General features: G+C 36.5%; 1 protein-coding gene and 1 pseudogene across 13 annotated transcripts in view; one reads left to right on the plus strand and one right to left on the minus strand.

Annotated features, from left to right (window-relative positions):
- The window catches only part of TENM4 (teneurin transmembrane protein 4), a 2,920,333-nt gene that overhangs the window by 64,223 nt on the left and 2,837,211 nt on the right, over positions 1-18,899 (plus strand). The window lies entirely within an intron of this gene.
- On the minus strand, positions 3,518-4,006 carry LOC131486560 (ubiquitin-conjugating enzyme E2 C-like; annotated as a pseudogene).

An 18,899-nucleotide genomic window follows, 5' to 3' on the forward strand; every position in this document is an offset into this window, starting at 1 on the left:
TCTGAGTCTAAATTATTGGAATCTACCTCTCTTCTTCCCACTGAGTAAAAAGGATAGAAATGTTTAGGGCATTATATTTAGGTTTTGGGAGTACTTAATTACATTTTTCAGAACTGAGTAACATTTTTTGGGAACAAAGGCAGGTTTCCCTTTGAACACATATCTTTGTACCCTACCATCAGTGTATCGCTCCAGTTACTGCAGACATAATCAAGAATAAGACATGATACACCTACATTTCAGGAGCTCCCACAGTGTCTGGTAGTGATCTTCGAGGTGTTTGGAGATGTCTGGGTCACATAGAATTTTGCAAGCACATCTGTCTCCTAAAAGTTCAGCTCTTACCCTCTCTGCGGGGGGGGGGGGGGGGTACATGGCCATCCTAAACTGGTATTTTCCCTGAAGTTTTCTCCCATTAACTTCTGGGCCTTGCTCTTTTTCTTTCACTTCCCTTTGTCTCTTTTTTTTTTTTTTTTTAAATTTTTTTTCAACGTTTTTTATTTATTTTTGGGACAGAGAGAGACAGAGCATGAACAGGGGAGGTGCAGAGAGAGGGAGACACAGAATCGGAAACAGGCTCCAGGCTCCGAGCCATCAGCCCAGAGCCTGACGCGGGGCTCAAACTCACGGACCGCGAGATCGTGACCTGGCTGAAGTCGGACGCTTAACCGACTGCGCCACCCAGGCGCCCCATGTCTCTTTTATATTCTGTACGGGTCATTCTCCCAGACAAGAAGCAGCCCAGACTTCTGAATTTGCTGCACTACGTTTTCCTCAGGCCTGAACTAATTTAGTATGGAATGGGAAATACCTACAGGCTGCAGCATATGAATTTGGGAATAATCCGAGACAGAGTAAGTGGGGAAAAAATTAAACCAAAGTATGGATATAGTCTAACTAGATAATCAATCCTGAAGGATGGAACAAGAAACTCTAAATACAAGCACTGGGATAAAGAGAGAAACAAGTTAGTTGAGGAGTCTGTGGTAGACCTGAGCCATGGAGGGCATAGCTGCTGGTGCTGGGGCTGAGCTACCTCCACTCTGGTAAGGTAAGATACTTAGATGAAAGTTTTATAGCCATTGTTACCTGAGAAGGTGACCCTGAGCATAAATAAGTGATTTGCCTAAATTCTCTAGGTTAGCAGCTTAGCCGGGGCTCCTGACCAGGACTTTCGCCCCACTGCCCAGCAGCATTACCCCATGTGCAACACTAGTATGATTATAGAATATTTTCCCAACAATTGCTAATTTATCACAGAGATCTTGCAGTTAAGATATGTTAAAAAGTTAAAAGGTGTTAATTAATCAAAAGCAAAACTACAGTGTTTTAGTATGGATTTTAAGTATGTAAAAATAAGGTAGTGTTACTTATTCTCTGAGAATCACTTTTATCTCCTAAAATATGGGGAAGTGATTTCTTCACTCTGAATGCTTAAATTTCTCTTGTACAAAAGAAATCCCTCAAAACAAACAAACAACAAAAAATAGAAAAAAAAACAATTTATAAAATATAAATATGTTATAGAAACCTGAGATATAATCAGTAGCATTATCATCATTAAACAAGAACTAAACTAAAGTTTTGCTTGGGTTGAGTCACCCACATACAGACACACACACACACACACACACACACACATTCACACTCACACTGACACACACACACATTCACACTCACACTGACATACACACACACATTCACACTCACACTGACACACACACACAGTTGCCCCTGGTGGTGATTTTAAAGTAGTTTCTTCTGTACTGTACTAGTGTGAAGTCCATCGTGTGCCATTTATTAACATTCTGAATCTGGTAATTTCGTTAAGCTCTTTACTTTATTTGTTTGTTTGTTTGTTTATTTGTTATTTTAGAGAGAGAGAGAGAGAGAGCACGCACACAAGCTGGGAAGAGGGGTAAGGGGGTGGGGGAGAGAGAGAATCTCAAGCATGCTCCATGCTCAGTACAGAGTCCAGTGTGGGACTTGATCCCACGATCCTGGGATCATTATCTGAACTGAAATCAAGAGTTGGACACTCAAACAACTGAGCCATTCAGGGCCCCCTCCCCTTCTTAAATTTTCCATTAACCTCTCTAAAGCTTAGTTTTCTCATCTGTAAAATAGTAATGGTACTAGTATCTATACTATAGAAGGTTATTGGGGATTAAATAAGATAATATAATTACTGTTTAATATATCATCATTAAAGTCCTAAAATTTAGTCTAATGCCATGGCTATTAGAAACCACACATTTGGTGGAAAGCACAATATATAATATTTGGCAACCATCTGCTATACCTTGGCTGGAGTTCTAGGTATTTGAAAAAAAATTATCTTATTGGGTATTCACAGCAAATCTTCACATTGCCTATTAATGTCTTTATTTTATGGATGAGCAAATGAAGGCACAGAGAGTGTAACTCACTTGTCCAAGGTCAGAGGCCTATAATTGGAAGAGAAAGGAGTGGAACACCAGTCATTATGACTTCAAGGCCCTTGCTTTTTCCACAGTGTACCCTGACTGAGGGACAGCATAAAAGGGACTAGATTGGTTAGTCAAGGACCTGCTACTGTAATTAATTTTCATGGTTGTATTTTTGTATTTGTCTGAGCTTCTTTCATTCTAAACCTAACTTAGAAGTGTTTCTAAAGAAAGAGAAAGCTTGGTGTTAATATTGCTCATACTCACCGTGGGAAGAAGCCTTTTCCTACATAGGAATGGTAATTTTATTTCTGCCCTTAAAATGAGAAATAGGTCAACCTACTTACTTATTGCATTGCTTAAATCATCTTCTGGGGTTTTGGCAGTTTAAGGCTTATAGGTCTTTTCTTGGCTATTTTCCTCTAAATCTCTTAAGGGATCATAGATATTCTATGCACATCCAATCAAATATTTATTAAAGAATATATAATATAACTGTAAATTTATTGTAACATTTTTCTTCTAAGGAGTTCAGAACCCTATGGCATAAATTACCTCATTTATCTTCATATACATTCCCAAGGGAAGAGCTTGGTAGCATTATCAGCTCAGATTAAAAATAAATGAGCAAGCATAAACCAGTTGTTCAGTTAGTCAGTCTATCATCAGGATTGACAGAGTTTCCACTATTTGCAGGTAACTCTGCTGGAAGCAGTAGCCATGCTGTGTTCAGGGGAGCAACATGTCAGAGCAAGGCTAGTCTGGATGGAAACTGAAATGGCTCAGGAGTGCCTCAGTTCACCTTGCTCTGTTTATCTGCTTTTTTGCCCAGCTAGTGACTAAACAGTAGCATAGGTCCTTGTTTCCATTTGAGAAGCCATCAGCCATTGTTCTGTCTTATCACCTCATACTTCAAGCCTCAGACGAGTCATTGTTTTAAGACCTTTGATTTTTGTAAAAATCCCAAAATGTATTCATTTAACATATTTATCATAAGGACTCAATCAGAGGCTTAATAAAAAAACAAAAAACAAAAAACAAAAAAACAACAAAAATGACACTACAGGTTAAGATACAGTCCTATGCAGAAATCAAGGAAAGGGCAGACCATCTAAGGGAAAACTAAAAAGACAACACAAGGAGAGAGGCTGGATAAGACAGCGTTCTTGTCTGGAGACCTGCTTTGAGTAGGTTTCTTGCAGATCCTTCTTAAGGGTTGTGGGCTTTTTTTCAGGGCTCAGCAGCTTGTATGTTCAAAGGGCTATCAATGTTGGGTTCTCCTAGCAGGCTCTGTATGGACAGCAGGAGGATCCTGACAATCATACAGGGTGGCCCACTTGTCCTTCAGGATGTTAAGCAGATGTTACCCCAGGTGTGCACAGTGGGGTGGTAGCAGGGTGTGAGGAAGTGCACTGTGGGTGCATTTTAAGGTTAGTCACCGGAAACTCCAAGAAAAGCTTATACCTCAGATCTTCATATACTCTGTCAGCTGCTCCATGGATGGCCCCTGTCCACTTAAAATGGTTGTCTGATTCAGGGAAGATAGGAATTCCTGTGTTGCCAGACATCATCAGGGTCATCAGCTCCTGCTGTAGCCTCTTGCCCATGGAGTGGCCAGTGCCCTGGCTCCTTTGTGGGCAGCAAGCAGTGATGCTGGTGGAGGCTGGGTTGTGGTTCTGGGAAGCCATCCAGAAGGTGCTGGCAGGGACATGAGAATTCGGGGAGCACCACCACAGGACTGCAGGCCCGCCTGTCTGCTTACAAGGCTTTCCTTGATGCTCAGCAGAGTTGATCGTCTGTGTCTAGACTTGTGGCAGTTAGATGTAGTGAATATATCCAGTACAATATATTGAATTAATGAATGAATTTTGTGTGGATCTTCTCTAAAAAGCCATGGGCTTCTGGGGGGCAAGAACTATTTTATTTCTCTCTGAATCCTCAGCACATATCACAAAGCATGGCACAAAATGGACAAAATCAGTTAAGTAAATAACATAGGGAACTAGAAAACATATTTAATGTATGAGCATCAGCCTACAAACCTATTGCTTCAGATTATTTTTGCTTCTAGTTTCTATTTAATCACGTTCATCAGTGGGTTGATTTTCCACTTCAAATGGCATCCTTCAAATGTTATTTTTGAGCCTTCCTCTCACCATGTATAAAAAGGGGAGAGTGATACTTATTTGTTCTTTATGGGATGCTATGGGAAGCAAATAAAATGAAGTGTATGTATTAGTTTCTAGGGTTGCTGTAACAAAGTACCACAGCCTGGGGGCTTAAACAAGAGAAATTTATTTCCTCATAGTTCTGGAGACTAGAATTCTAAGATCAAGGTGTCAGCAGAGTTGATTTCTTCTAAGATACCTCTCCTTGGCTTTTAAATGCCCATTATCCCCATCTGTCTTCCCCTGGTCTTTTCTCTGTGCACATCTGTGTCCTAATCTCCTCTTCCTATAAAGACATGAGTCATTTAGGTTAGAGCCTATCCTTACAACCTCATTTTACCTTAATTACCTCTTTAAGGGCTCTATCTCCAAATACTGTCACATTTTGAAGTACTAGAGGTTAGGACTTTGACATATGAATTTTGTGGGAACACAGTTCAGCCCATAACAGTATATAAAAGGTCTAATATGATGCCCAGCTTGTAGCTGTCATTCACTCATGGAATTATTATTACTATCACTTTTTGTCAAAATTTTCTCATATATCACCAAATGGCTTTACTTCTTCTTGTTAAATTGTTCCTTTGGTCTCTTGCTCAGCTTGCTTGAAAAGAAAAATAATACATAGACAGGGCACAAGCAATTCCAGCATGAAGTGCAAAGTAGAGGGAGAAAGATGAAGAATTATCCTAAAGGAAGGAAGCCTCTGAGCTCATTTACAGATTTAGCAAGAGCTTGTCATAACTGGAAAAAAGGATGACCAAGACAAAGAAGGTGATGCTATAAATGGTGGCAAATGTTTTAAGAAGAAAAATGAAAGCATGTGTAGGTATATTTGGCATTCAGGGGAAGTGGCAGGGAGTAAGGGCGTCAACCATGAAAGTTATTACAGAGGAACATTCCATGAAAACCTGGCAGTCAAATTTTGATGGGAAAAGAGTCATTAGCCACATGTCAACCTTGTGATGAGTTTCAGAACCGTCTTGCATGCAGTCACCTTCCATTCAGTCCCTGATGTCTTTTCTTCTCTCCATACCTCTATTTTTCCTTTGCTTTCTTCTGCAAAAATGAACTGAATCCTTGTTAAACAATAGTTATTGACAGAGTGCAGTGGTGTATACAATGGTAAATTAGATCCTCAAGGCAATAAATGTGTAGATATATATGCACATTATATATATGTGTGTGTGTGCATTATATGTATATATAACATACATATACATAATGCAATATATATATATATACATAATACAATATATATATACATAATTGTGTGTGTGTGTATATATATATATATATATATATATATATATATATATATTTAATTCTTATTGTTTGTGGTAGCTATATGAAGCCTTCACAAACACTGAATTAGTGAATACTGAACTGTTGTTCCTAGGGGAAATACATACCACACACACCCGCATACACAGGCAGGCACATTGCATGTAGACGGTAACCTTCAATCCTAGAAATAACTTGTACTGGTAGATTCTATTTTCTTAAACTTTCAACAGAGAAAACGAGGTTCAGAAGTCTTAAGTTGCTTGCTTAGGCCATGCTGCTAACAGATGCCATATAATTGGAGTTCAACCCCCATCCATCCAGAGCTGGAATTTTGTATACTACACTGAACTTCTACCTACCATCTTCATCTTCTGGCCATATAAATATAAGTATAAATATATTTATATATATATTCATAGATAAATCTATATATTTATAGAGAGAGAAGGGGGAAAAAGATGACCACATATATCCAAATATATAAATATATGTTTATATATCTCTTTATATGTAATTGCATATACATATATATGGTATAATTTTGTATCTGTCTATATATCATATACATAAATGACTTAACAGCAATGTACAGATTGATGAAGAAAGTATAGCTGAAAGATGTAAAAGACTTAGGGTTTTTATTGAAAATACTGTGTAATATTCTACACAGAAGAGTGGTTATGTATACTTCCATATATAATATCCCTTTCTTTTTATGAGCCAAGAGCTATTCTAGGCCTTTCATAAAAATTACCTTTTATAATAATCTTATAAAAGAGACATTATAATCTTAATTATAATACTGGAAAACTAGAACTCAGGAAAGTAAACTTGTTAGAGACTGCACAGCCAGTAAATAGTAGAGTTGAGATTGGATCCAGGTCTCTGATTCCAGTAGTCCAGACCAGTGCACCTCATGATAAGTGGATGTAGAATAGCACCTTCTCAGATGAGATCTCTCCCTTGACCTCTGTCTCAAACAGCCTCATCCTGAAATAAGAAGGAATGGCAATCAAAGAAACTAGAATTTGAAGAGGACAAAATGGGTGTTGTGTTAGAAAGGCAAAAGCAGAGAATGAATGATGAATAGGCATCCCAGTGTGATATAAATCTAAAGCTAGAGAGGGTTTGCAGAGAAGGTATTTCTGAGAGGAGTGTTTTGAAAGACAAACGGAGATTTAGAAGTCAGTTGGTCAATAAAAAAAAGAAGATGGCTAGCAGATAGAACAGTTAGGGCAAGAAGGCAGGGAGTGAGACAGCCCTCTTGGAAGTTGAGCTTCCAATGGGACATTGGGTGTGGGAGAGCACGTACAACTGACTGTTCTTGGCTCAATAGGAGTCTGGGGTTGAGGTGACACCAAGAGATATGTGGTCAGTATGGAGAAAGCAAGTGGATAGAAGTGGGGATTAAATGTTAGGATACTAGGTTTGGATATTTTCTCAAGGCAATAAATTACATTATTATTTAAATTTTAAAGTGAGCAAACTAACTTCAAACAGCCAAAGGATTTCAACAGTTTTCCATGAGGAATTCTATTTTTTTTATGTTTATTTATTTATTTTGCACGCACGCGTGTGCGCGCGCGCGAGAGAGAGTGGGAGAATTCCAAGCAGGCTTTGCACTGTCAGCATAGAGCCTGATGCCAGGCTTGATCTCATAAATTGTGAGATCCTGACCTGAGCCAAAACCAAGAGCCAGCCACTTAAGTAACTGAGCCACCCAGGTGCCCCAGAATTTCTTATTAAGGAATATTGGAGGAGGTACAGTGTAAATCCCAGAAATCTTACTCTAGATCTCAAATTTTACTATAGAATATATTCGGTAATAATAATTAATAGTAATAGTGTAATAATATAGGTTCTTACTTTAATAAAGGGAAAAAAAAGATATATATACTGTCTCAGTGAAAACCCCGAAAATACCAAGTATGTACCAGGGTCTGTTGCCTGGAAATTATACCTGTAGTTTCCATAATTGCTTTGCAATGCTATTAATAGGGAAGAAATTAATGACATAAAATAACATAAAATAGACTAAACAAAAGCTTCAATTTTCATAAAGTTGTGGTTTGAAACATTTTTAAATCTGAAAATACAATGTTAGTTCTCCTGGACTGTGCTTATTGTGACATTGTCATGTTTTGCTTTCATTTTCCCATTTTCTCAGTCATGGTGAAATTCTTTCAGTAGTACTTGAGGTACTAGTACTTATGTAGTAGAGAAAAGCATTCCCGGTCCTCAAAGAGCAACATGCAAAAGCCAATACAAATGAGCCTCACGGACACATGGCCTACAACACACATGTATTGTACCAAGTAGGTAAGTTTTAATATGCCGATGATGTCATATCTGAGATTAGGAGGAAGAAAGTTCTACACTCTCCGAAGGACTCTCCGTTGCAGTCCCGCCTGGATCCTCCATCTGTATATTAGCATTGCATAACGTTTAGACCTCCATGCTGAGCAGCTCCTAGAACCCACAGCTGCTTGCTTGGAACAGGAATTCTTTCTGTTGTAAATATTAATTAAAAATGACTGTGAATAGATCGGGGGGAATTAGCCAACAGTATTTCATCCAGAAATGTATCCATTACTTTATTGCTTTCATTATTTAAATTGTGACCTTTTGGCAGAATATTGTTTAATAAATAAGTCAGTATGTTGAGGACATGGATGGGTTGCTGCTACATAGTGGGTACGAGCCAGGCTGTCTGTCAAGTAACTGAAGAGTTAGGCCCAAATTTCCTTGTATTTATATATTTATATATGCTTCACCAGTATCTCTATACTTAACCTTTATGTTGTTAAAAGCAGCAAAAATGTTAAGAAAAATGACTCAGTTTGAATTTTGACTTGCTGCTTGCTGGTTGTGAGACATTTGACCTCAAATCTCTGAGTCTGTTTTCTCAGCTATAAAGGGGAAAGCAACAGTGCCTACTTTAAGCTGTAAAGATTATATAGGAATATATTTCACTTTAAACTTATTGCTAGTTGTACTTGTTTTTAAACTACCCTAGTAATGGGGACCCTGGGTGGCTCAGTTGGTTGAGCGTCTGACTTCGGCTCAGGTCATGATCTCATGGTTCATGGATTTGAGCCCCGCATCGGGCTCTGTGCTGACAGCTTGGAGCCTGGAGCCTGCTTCAGATTGTGTGTGTCGCTCTCTCTCTGCCCCTCCCCTTTGTTCTTGCTTTGTCTCTCTGTCAAAAGTAAATAAACATTAAAAAAAAATTTTTTTTAATCTAAACTATCCTAGTAACAAAAAAAAAAAAATGTGCTGTCACAAAATTCGACACTTTATATAGTAAAATTTAAGAATCTAATTCCTGAACTTAGAAACATACACTTGAAGTGTACCATACCCACAGAATTCAACATGCTGAAGTTTTAGATGAGAAGTAAGCGTATGTGCACTAGATTTTTTTTAAAGTAATAGACTTTTATTTTTAGAGCAATTCTGAGTTTATAGAAAATTGAGAAGGAAGTACAGCAGTTCCTCACAATTTTCTCTATTATTAAAATTTCACATAGGGTAGTACAGTTGTTACAATTGATGAGCTAACGATACGTTGTTATTAACTAAAATCAATAGTTTATACTAAAATCAATAGTTTATTCTAGGGGTTCTGTCTTTGTAGTGCTGAGAGATGGACTGGCTGTTGTGGGTCTCTGAAAGTCAGGGTGAACCTGAGTTTGTGTAACTCTCTGACTCACCCTACTGCCAAATCAAATGGTGCTAAGGGATATGATGCAAACTCAAATTCTCAGCCCAGCAGTAAGTATTGTATTTGCAGGAATAAAAGTAATGAGAAAGAATAATTCCCTCTCCTGAAATATTTTCATGCCTTAATAATTCATTTAATTAATATTAACATAATACTTACCATAAGCCTGGCACCTTGCTTGTCATAGAAAAGATAAGAACTGAAGACCACTTGGTTAATTACCTACAGGAGATTAAAAAACTTTTTGGTTGCACACACAGGTAAATAGATAAACAGAGCACTACCAAGTATTGAAACAATGGCAAAACTGGGGGTGTGCCTAGGGTATTAGGAGCTTACAAAAATGGGTCAAGCTTAATGCCACTGGGGGGGAGGAGGAGTCATTTTCTCCTTCCTGTACTTCCTCCTCCTCCTTCTTCCTCTACCCCTCCCTTCTCCTTCTCCCTTCTTTTTCCCCTTTCTTTCTCCCTCGTCCTCCCCCTGCTTTTCCTCCTCCTCCTCCTCCTCTTCCTCTTCCTCTACCTCTTTCTTCTTGTCCTGTACTCTGGGTTTTCTTGAGTCCCAGTGATGTAGTTTTGAGGCCTGGATAGTCTTTGATGCTCCCTAAGTCTGTAGTAAACACAATTCTTTTTATGATTTGCTCTCTGCTTATATTTTATTCCTTTTCCTGAACCCTACTTGCCTTGAGGGTTTAGTTGCCAGTTTCTGAATCACTTACTTGTCTCTCAACCCAAAGTAAAATCTCTTTTAAGGATAACTGTGTGTCCCACACATTGTATCTTCAGTGCCCAGCAGAGGGCTCTGTCCTTAATAAGTGCTCAATAAATAAACAGGGGAAGAACATAGCATGTTATGTTAAAATATGCCACTGAATTTATAACTATGCCCACACAAGTTAACTGAATTAAGCAATTCTATCTCACTCCAAGCAGATAATATTTTAAATAAAGTAGAACCCTATTATCATCTTAAAGACATCTGCAAAACTCATCTATTTAAAACTTTTTGGAAACAGTGGAAGGTAGGAGATGGTAATTTTATTTTATAGAAGGGAAAAGGGTCTATACATGTATGTATACTGCATTCTAATAATATTCCCTGAAACATAATGCTTACTGCACAATGATCCTAACGAATAATAGGAAAACCACAATTTCGGATAATGAAAGAACTGGGCTCTAGCCGTAAGGACACCGTCAGACAGCTGTGTAATCATAAATAGGTTGCAAACCTCTGGATGTGAGTTCTCTCCTCAACACTACTAAGGATTCACTCAATGTTCTCTGCAGTATTTTCCACTTTAAGTGAAAAAAAATAATGATTTGAGTATTGCCTTCCTAAAGGCTTCCCAGTATATATAAATAACTAATAAAAAGACAAATTAATTTCTTTAGATTCTTGAAAATTGAATAATTAATGCTTTGTACTGATGAACATTGTATACATTTTAAGAGAGAAGATTCGGAGGACTTTAAAGCATTTACTGCCCTTTTCTAATGCTAGGGAATATTTGGTCCCCCTCTTGTACCTGGCGCTGTGCTTGAACCTTGAATGCAGCATAAGTATAGGATACAATGAGATATCTTCCTATTGCCCATAGCCAGCCTGGTACGAGACTGATATTGGATCAGGTTCTTTCCCTATTCAGAATCCTTTGATGACTCTTTCCTTATAATAGTTTTACAAGCAACGTTCTGTCTGGTGAGGTATTCCTCCATATGAAAATAAACTGATTTTTCCTTATTTAAATAATTTAGGGAAATGCTGTGTATCCTTCTTGGAGAGTCACAGTGTGCCCTAACTTATGAGAGGCTTTGAGAAGTCCTGCAATTCAGAAACCTGCATTATTTCCCCGTATTTTCCCTTTATTACTTCTTCCTTACCATCAGAACTCCGGCAATGTCTCTACATAAAATGCTCATCTTCTGCTACTTCCTTTTACCTAGGAGTTGGCTAAATAAGCCAGTCCTTACCAATGATGCTGCCTATATTCTGCCTTTTCCATCACCGCTGTAACAAATTAATAAAAATTTAGAGGCTTAAAATAATATTTATTATCTGGAGGAAAGAAATCTGTCATGGGTATGAGGGGCTAATGTCAGGGCATCAGCAGGGCTGCATTAGATCCTGGAAGCTCCAGGAGAGAATTAGTTTTCTTGCCCTTTCTAGCTCCTCGAGGCCACTTGCCTTCTGTAGCTCATGGTTCCTTCCTTCCACTTCAGAGCCAGCAATCCTGAGTCCCTCTCATGCTTCTCTTCCCATAGGGCCATCTCTCTGAACACAGCTGGGGAGGGTTCTCAGCTTTTAAGGACTTACATAATTAGATTAGGACCCCCTGGATATTCCAGGATAATCTCCTCATCTCGAAATCTGGAAATTTAATCACATCTTCAAAATCCCTTTTGCCATGTAAGGTAATATTCACTGTTTATAGGGATTTGGATGTAGATATCCTGGGAAGCCATTATTCTCCCTACCACACCACTCTAGAGGATAAAACTCCTGCTTCTTAGCACCAGTCTTTTCTGATCTGAATTTAACATTACTGTTCTAGTCACCATTTTCTCCCCACTATTCATTTCTCTTGTCTGTTTTTCTGTTATATAGATCAATATACCATGACATGGACAACTTTACTTTTATGGTTAGGTCACAAACCCATCCATTTTTCAGGTCCTGGGGCAAGCATCCAAATGGAAGTCCTCCTACCTAAATACTTAAAAATTCGTTAAAAAGTACATGTGTCTAAATAGTTAAAAACTGAAAATTGATTATCACACTGTTGAGTATATCTTCTTTCTTTGACAAAAATAATTTGATAATGGTTTTGAAATCTCAGTTCAAATTTAGAATCTTCTTCTTGCCTTAGAATTCTACCCCAGAATGTAGTGGCACAAAGAAAAATTACCCTAAACTGTTATCCCTGGTCCATGTTCTGAATCCTCCACATCTGAACAGCCCAGCCCACTAATTCAGTCTCTAACCAAACACCTCATAAAAAGACAACCCTGAGCCACCATTCAGTAGTATACTTAGAATGATGGTGGTTCGCCATGGGAATCTACCCCAAAAACCAAGAACACACTTTATACACTGTATGTTAGCCAATTTGACAACAAATTATATTTAAAAAATATAAAATAATAAAATAAAATATGTGATTTATATAAAAAAACAAAACAATGGAATATGTGATTTCTATCAAAATAACAAACAAAAAAACCCAACAATGGTGGTTTGGTCAGCACCTAAGAGAATGAAGGTTCAATAAAAGACTGTATGGTTCTTTGGAACTCCAGTGACCTGTATATCCAGAGTATGGTCTAAAATGTGAGGTGTAAACTTTGGGTGGGGAATAGTCACACTATTAGGATGGGGTGGGCCCTCTGAAGTTCAGGATTTAGGACACAAGCTCCTCTTTTCCCACACGCAAGTGAAATACTGCTTATTTATTTAGTACAAAATTCTCCTCATTTTTCTATAAGTATTATCTGATTTATTTCTTGAGATCCATCTAATCTGTTAACCATTTTATGAGAGCTTTGGTGACTTTCCTTTCTCACCCTAATTATAACACTTTACTTTTCAGAACTTTAAAAAATAAAACCCTCTGCTTTTATTAATAATAATAGCACAAAAATTGCATATATATGGCATATAGTATTCGTAATATATATGAATGTATAATGTAGCTGTGCTTATAGTATTATATATAATAAAAGTCTAATATTTACTGAGAATATTTCATGTGTCAGCACTCTGCTATCCAAGCTATAGATATTATCTAATTTATAGCTAGAATCATATTATTGCATTTTTTAGTTACTTATATAAATGTCTCTTAAGCACAGGGACTGCATCCCACTCCTCTCTGTATCTGTAGTAGCTAGGAATTACTTAGCGTGAATAAATTTTAGGTAAATGTTTGCAAAGTAAATGAATGGTTACTCGGAGTTTTATATTTGATGCTGTCGTCAGTCTTCATCTTCCTTATTCCTTTTTCCTCACCCTGGATATGACAATTTGATCTGCCAAAGTAGGCATAGTAGGTTCTTTAATGACACAATGAATAGTACTCTGAATGACTGTAGATGTTTCTAACTTGGGACCATTTTAAAGACAGTGTGGAAGATCCTGGAATTTGAATTACATGAAAAAATGAAGGGTTTTGACAGGACAGATATCACTGAGAATGTTAGGAACATGGTTACTTTTTCCAATTAGCAGGTTGACGTGTTTATTTTGCAAAATAAATGAAATGTTCTTATGCCAAATTTGTAGAGAGTTAAAATGTAGTGGAACAGCCATTTATAAGAGATTTCAAGAGTTGTCTTTTAAAATGTTGATAATAATAATTTGTCCTTGTTCTAATTTGCCTGAGTATATTTAGCATTCACCTTACCTATGAAAAAATGTTACACACTGTCTCCTTGAGCTAAACAAAGATTCTTACAAATTTCATGTTCTAGTGAGTTGATAAAGTATTGGCAATGAGTTATAGCCTTCTTCCTAGTGAATTTGTTAAAGGAACTTTTGGAGATAAAAATCAACATTATTTATGTGCATCATTAATATGAATAATGTATCAGTTTAGTTTAAACTCAATAAATCAACTCAAACATTCATAAATGAAAAAAATTGTAAAACATTAAGAAAGAATCATTTTTCCCAGAGATTTGTATCAAATGTGTTTATCTCAGATTCCTTACATATACCTATACATACACATACATAAATGAAAAAAGAATAGTGAATGCTCTTCATTGATATAAATGTTATTTAGAGAAGAATGTTTTTGTTCTATACAGTAAGTTGTCAATGGAAAAACTTTGGGGTAAATTAAATCTGAGAAGTTGAAACAAACTGAATGGATTAAAGAGATATTTATGCACAAGGAGACTATAAATGAAATGAGCTTAAATACAGTATATCTTTAAAACATTTGTGATGACAGAAATAACAGATGAGTGAAATTATTATCTAAAAAAAATCAGATATCCTTTACCCTGGTTGCAAGGGAAAAAGGACCTCAAATTTTCACATAAATATTACCTATGATTGAGAGATGGAGTCATCATCCCATAGTTACCTTACTGTTCTGGTGGAATATGTATTGTCCCTCAAATCAGATAGACCTGGTTTAATTTCCAGTTTCACCAATTACTAGCTCTACATCTGACAAGTCACTTAACTGCCTTTAGCTTTTATTTACTTATCTGTCAAATGAATATAATACTTAACTCTCAGGGTTGTGGTAAGGGTTTCATGAAATAATCCATATAAAAGGGTGGGGGCATTCCCAGGCACAAAGTAAATGACTATGAAATACTTAAGATATTTTCTATCCCACTTTAGTTTATATTTAGTTCATTCTGCAATGAACTAAACAACAAATTATAGATAAAGCATGCCAAATATTAAGTTTGTGAATCAAAATGTAGGCTTAGGTTCTATATTAGACATGAAGGAAAGACCTAGTCCTTATAGTTTGTGGTGCATACAGCATGGTTGAGTCAAAAAGGAAAAAAAAAATCACATTTGAAGGAAGTCATTAAAACACCATCTCCTTGATGACTTACCCACATATACAATCTCATCAGCTAAAAGCATTTTTTCTTTCCCTTTTTCAGTTAACATATTGGACACTTACTATGAGCTAGCAACAGTGGTAGGTGTTGAGGGTTTAACAGTGATAGAGAGAATAATAATTCCTAATTATCCAGAATTTGCAGTCAGTAGAGAGAGAGGCAATTTCAGTTCACAGGACATTTCAACCAAATACCATAATCGTGATGACAGACAACTAGAATAGTCAGAGGAGTGTCCTGAGAAGCGGTGGTGTCTGAGATTAGTCAGCCAGATGAAGGGATGGAAGAAGCTAGGGGTCAAACTGGAGCAGCCTAGCCCCACGTTACACAGTCCAGGAAAGAGTGAGGAAAGTCTGAAAGTGAGGTTTTGCCTGGAAGAGTTGAGTTAAAAAAAAAAAAAAAAGCAAACTCTAATAATAATAAATCTAGGTAGAATAGAGCATAAAGAAAAACACAAGACAAACAAATAAATAAATAAGCAAGAGATCAGAAGACCAGATTGTTTAGAGTTTGGACTATTATACCTAAGCAATGGGGAAAATATTTGAACATTTCTGTAGTTCCCCATTAATTATGTATTTCTCACCTTCTATTTTGTATGGTAGTTATTTGTCTACAAGCCTTAACTTACCTATGCCATATACTCTCCTTCAAATTAGGCTACATATCTGACTCACTAGTACATTCATTTGGCATAGCACAACACTTATTATAACATTTCTCAATTTACAATTGACCTTCACAGGTGTTAGCTCATTAAATTCTCATAATAATCTTTCGAGAGTTGGCTTACTCATTACTCCCTACCTGAAAATAAATTAATTGAGTTACAGAAAGATTAAATAACAAGTAAGTGAAAAATCCAGGACATGGACCCAGGACTAATGTCTAATAGAACAGTGGGCAGTGATAGAAATGTTCTATATCTGCGCGATCCAATAATTTAGCCACTAGCCACATGTCACTATTAAACACTTGAAATGTGACTAGTGCAACTGAAGAATGGAATTTTAAATTTCATTCAATTTGAATCAATTTAAATTTATATAGCCACATGTAGCTAGTGGCTATCATATTGGACAACTCTATATTGTGATACCTTATCACTGTTGCTCAATAAATATGTGCCAAAAAAGCAGAAAAGGTTTGAAATTAATTCCATTATTTTTCTATTCAGAGATTATTTTAGATTCTATATTATTACTGAGATTTTTTGTTTATAAGTTTGAATGAAACCAATATATTCTTTTTACTACATTTTGCCAAAAAATATGTTCTATGATCTTGACTTTCCTTATGAGGATAAACATTCTTTAAGCTTTTAAAATTTTGTTGTAACAGCAATTTAATATGTTTGGAATTGTTTTTATTATGTTACCTATACATTTTTAAAAATTAATAATCTTTATATGAAAAATGTGGCAATATGTTTTTCCTTAAGTTAGTGAAAATATCACATGCTTCACGCATTTTATGAAAAGTAGTCAAATAAATATATACTGAGTGTATTAGTTTGCTTGGGCTACCATGACAACATATCACCTACTGGGTGGTACAGTACTGGGTTAACAACATGCGTTCATCAACAGGTTTTCTCAAAGGTCTGGAGGCTGTGAGTCCAAGATCAAGGATTTGGAAGAGTTGATTTTCTCTGAGGCCTTTTTCCTTGGCTTACAGATGGCCGTTCCTTTGTGTCCAGGCACCTCTGCTGTCACTCTGTATGTCTTAATCTCCTCTTCTTAAGAAGACCACAGTCAGATTGGATTAGTGCCCACCCTAATGGCCTCATTTTGAGTTAATTACCTCTTTAAAGGCTCTGTCTCAAAATGCAGTCACATTCTGAGGCACTAGGGCTTAGACATAAGAATTTGAGGAGTGGAGCATACAATTCAGCACATAATATCACCCTTCTTTTCTTTATTTGTTTTTCTCAGAAGCTCCTAAGAGGGTTCTGAGAATACAGTTGGAGAGCACAGAATCATTTCTGTTATTTCTATGCACTTGTTAAGGATATAGTCTGACACAAGAGATGCTTGATTCAGACAAAACACTTATCTTCTGCAATTCTTTAAAAGACAGAAAATTAGTGGAAAATGCCAAAGGCCAATCATTAATTTCCAACAAGCTCTTTAAAGTACATTGACCTACATTTTTTTTATTAGGACTTTAAAAATATTAATCATCTTATCTATAATAAAAATGTAATTATCATTAAATTTTTCAGAAAGCTAAGAAATTTTAAGTGTATTTATTCCTTCAAAGGTACTTCTGATTCTAATGTTTGCTTGCTTACGATAAGTTTCAACTAATGAAATAATGAAAACTTGCTTCATATGCCAGTAGGATCAATTTTTTTTCCCTGATGTTAATTTAAAATAAAGGCATATTTTGGAAATTAAAGGTGAAATTAGTTCAAGACTAATATTAGTGAATGGGTATCTGCAGTAGTAATTCATACCTGCTTATGCATGGCTGCATGATTATTAGAAATGTTCTAGTCTGGGGACTCCTGGCACCTATGTTAAGCCCTTAATGCAACTCTTGATCTCAGGATCATGAGTTCAAGCCCTACATTAGGCATAGAGTTACTTAATTTAAAAAAAAAAAAAAAAAGAAAGAAAGAAAGTATAGTTTGGAATAACAGTAACTGTTAATAAATAACATTTATTGAGTGACTACTATAGATCAGGAAATATACTAAGTACAGCAATTATATCATAGGAAATAGATTTCTTCCCAAAAGGTTCAAATGAAGCAGCTTTCATAAATAAACTTTAATGAATTTACAGAGGTGTTGCCAGAGTTAAGGGAACAAAGAAGCACAGTGAGTCACCCAAAGCCTAGAAATGATGGGAAGGGGGGCCCTTAACATCCTTAGGACTGAGGGGAAGGAGAACAAATAGAGCATCAAACCTCAGTGAGAGGTGAGGACTCACAGCTCTGGCTTCATGTCTTTTTTTAATTTAGCTAGTATGATGCATATTTTATGGATTTATCACTTTTTAACTAAAATATCTTGATTTATATATCTCTTTTATCTCTTCCATGGGACTATAACATTGAGCCTCTTTGCCACTTATCTTTAAATTTGTTTTAATGTTTATTTATTTTCGAGAGACAGAGAGAGACAGAGCATGAGCAGGGGAGGGACAGAGAGAGAAGGAGACACAGATTCTGAAACAGGCTCCAGGCTCTGAGCTGCCAGTGCAGAGCCCGATGTGGGGCTTGAACCCACGAAGTACGAGGTCATGACTTGAGCTGAAGTCGGATGCTTAACTGACTGAGACACCCAGATGCACCAGTTTGCAACTTTAAATCCCTCACAGTGCTCAGCCTGAGTTTTACCCCTTAACAGGGGCACCATATTTAATTAAGGACAAATGAATAAATGAACGAATGAATGAATAAATGAATTCAGCATTTTTATGATTGAATTTAAGAGCTCCTATATAAGAAAAGCTCTGTAGTAATGTGTGTTGACATTCTTCTACAGAGAAAAATTTGTATTATGAAAATGAAGCAGTGTTTCTATTTTGAAGTTGTAAAGAGATGAGCTTCAAAACTAGATAATAGAATATACCTTCTGGTATGTATAAAATAATCTGAAGAACTAGGTCTTTAAAAGCTATAATCTTTTTAGAAGGCAGCATAGAAACAATAACAACATACAGAATTCAGATCAGCCTAGGCTCAGACTGTTTTTTCT

This window comes from Neofelis nebulosa, chromosome 10 (genome assembly GCF_028018385.1).
Source record: "Neofelis nebulosa isolate mNeoNeb1 chromosome 10, mNeoNeb1.pri, whole genome shotgun sequence".
In the NCBI taxonomy this organism is placed as follows: Eukaryota; Metazoa; Chordata; class Mammalia; order Carnivora; family Felidae; genus Neofelis; species Neofelis nebulosa.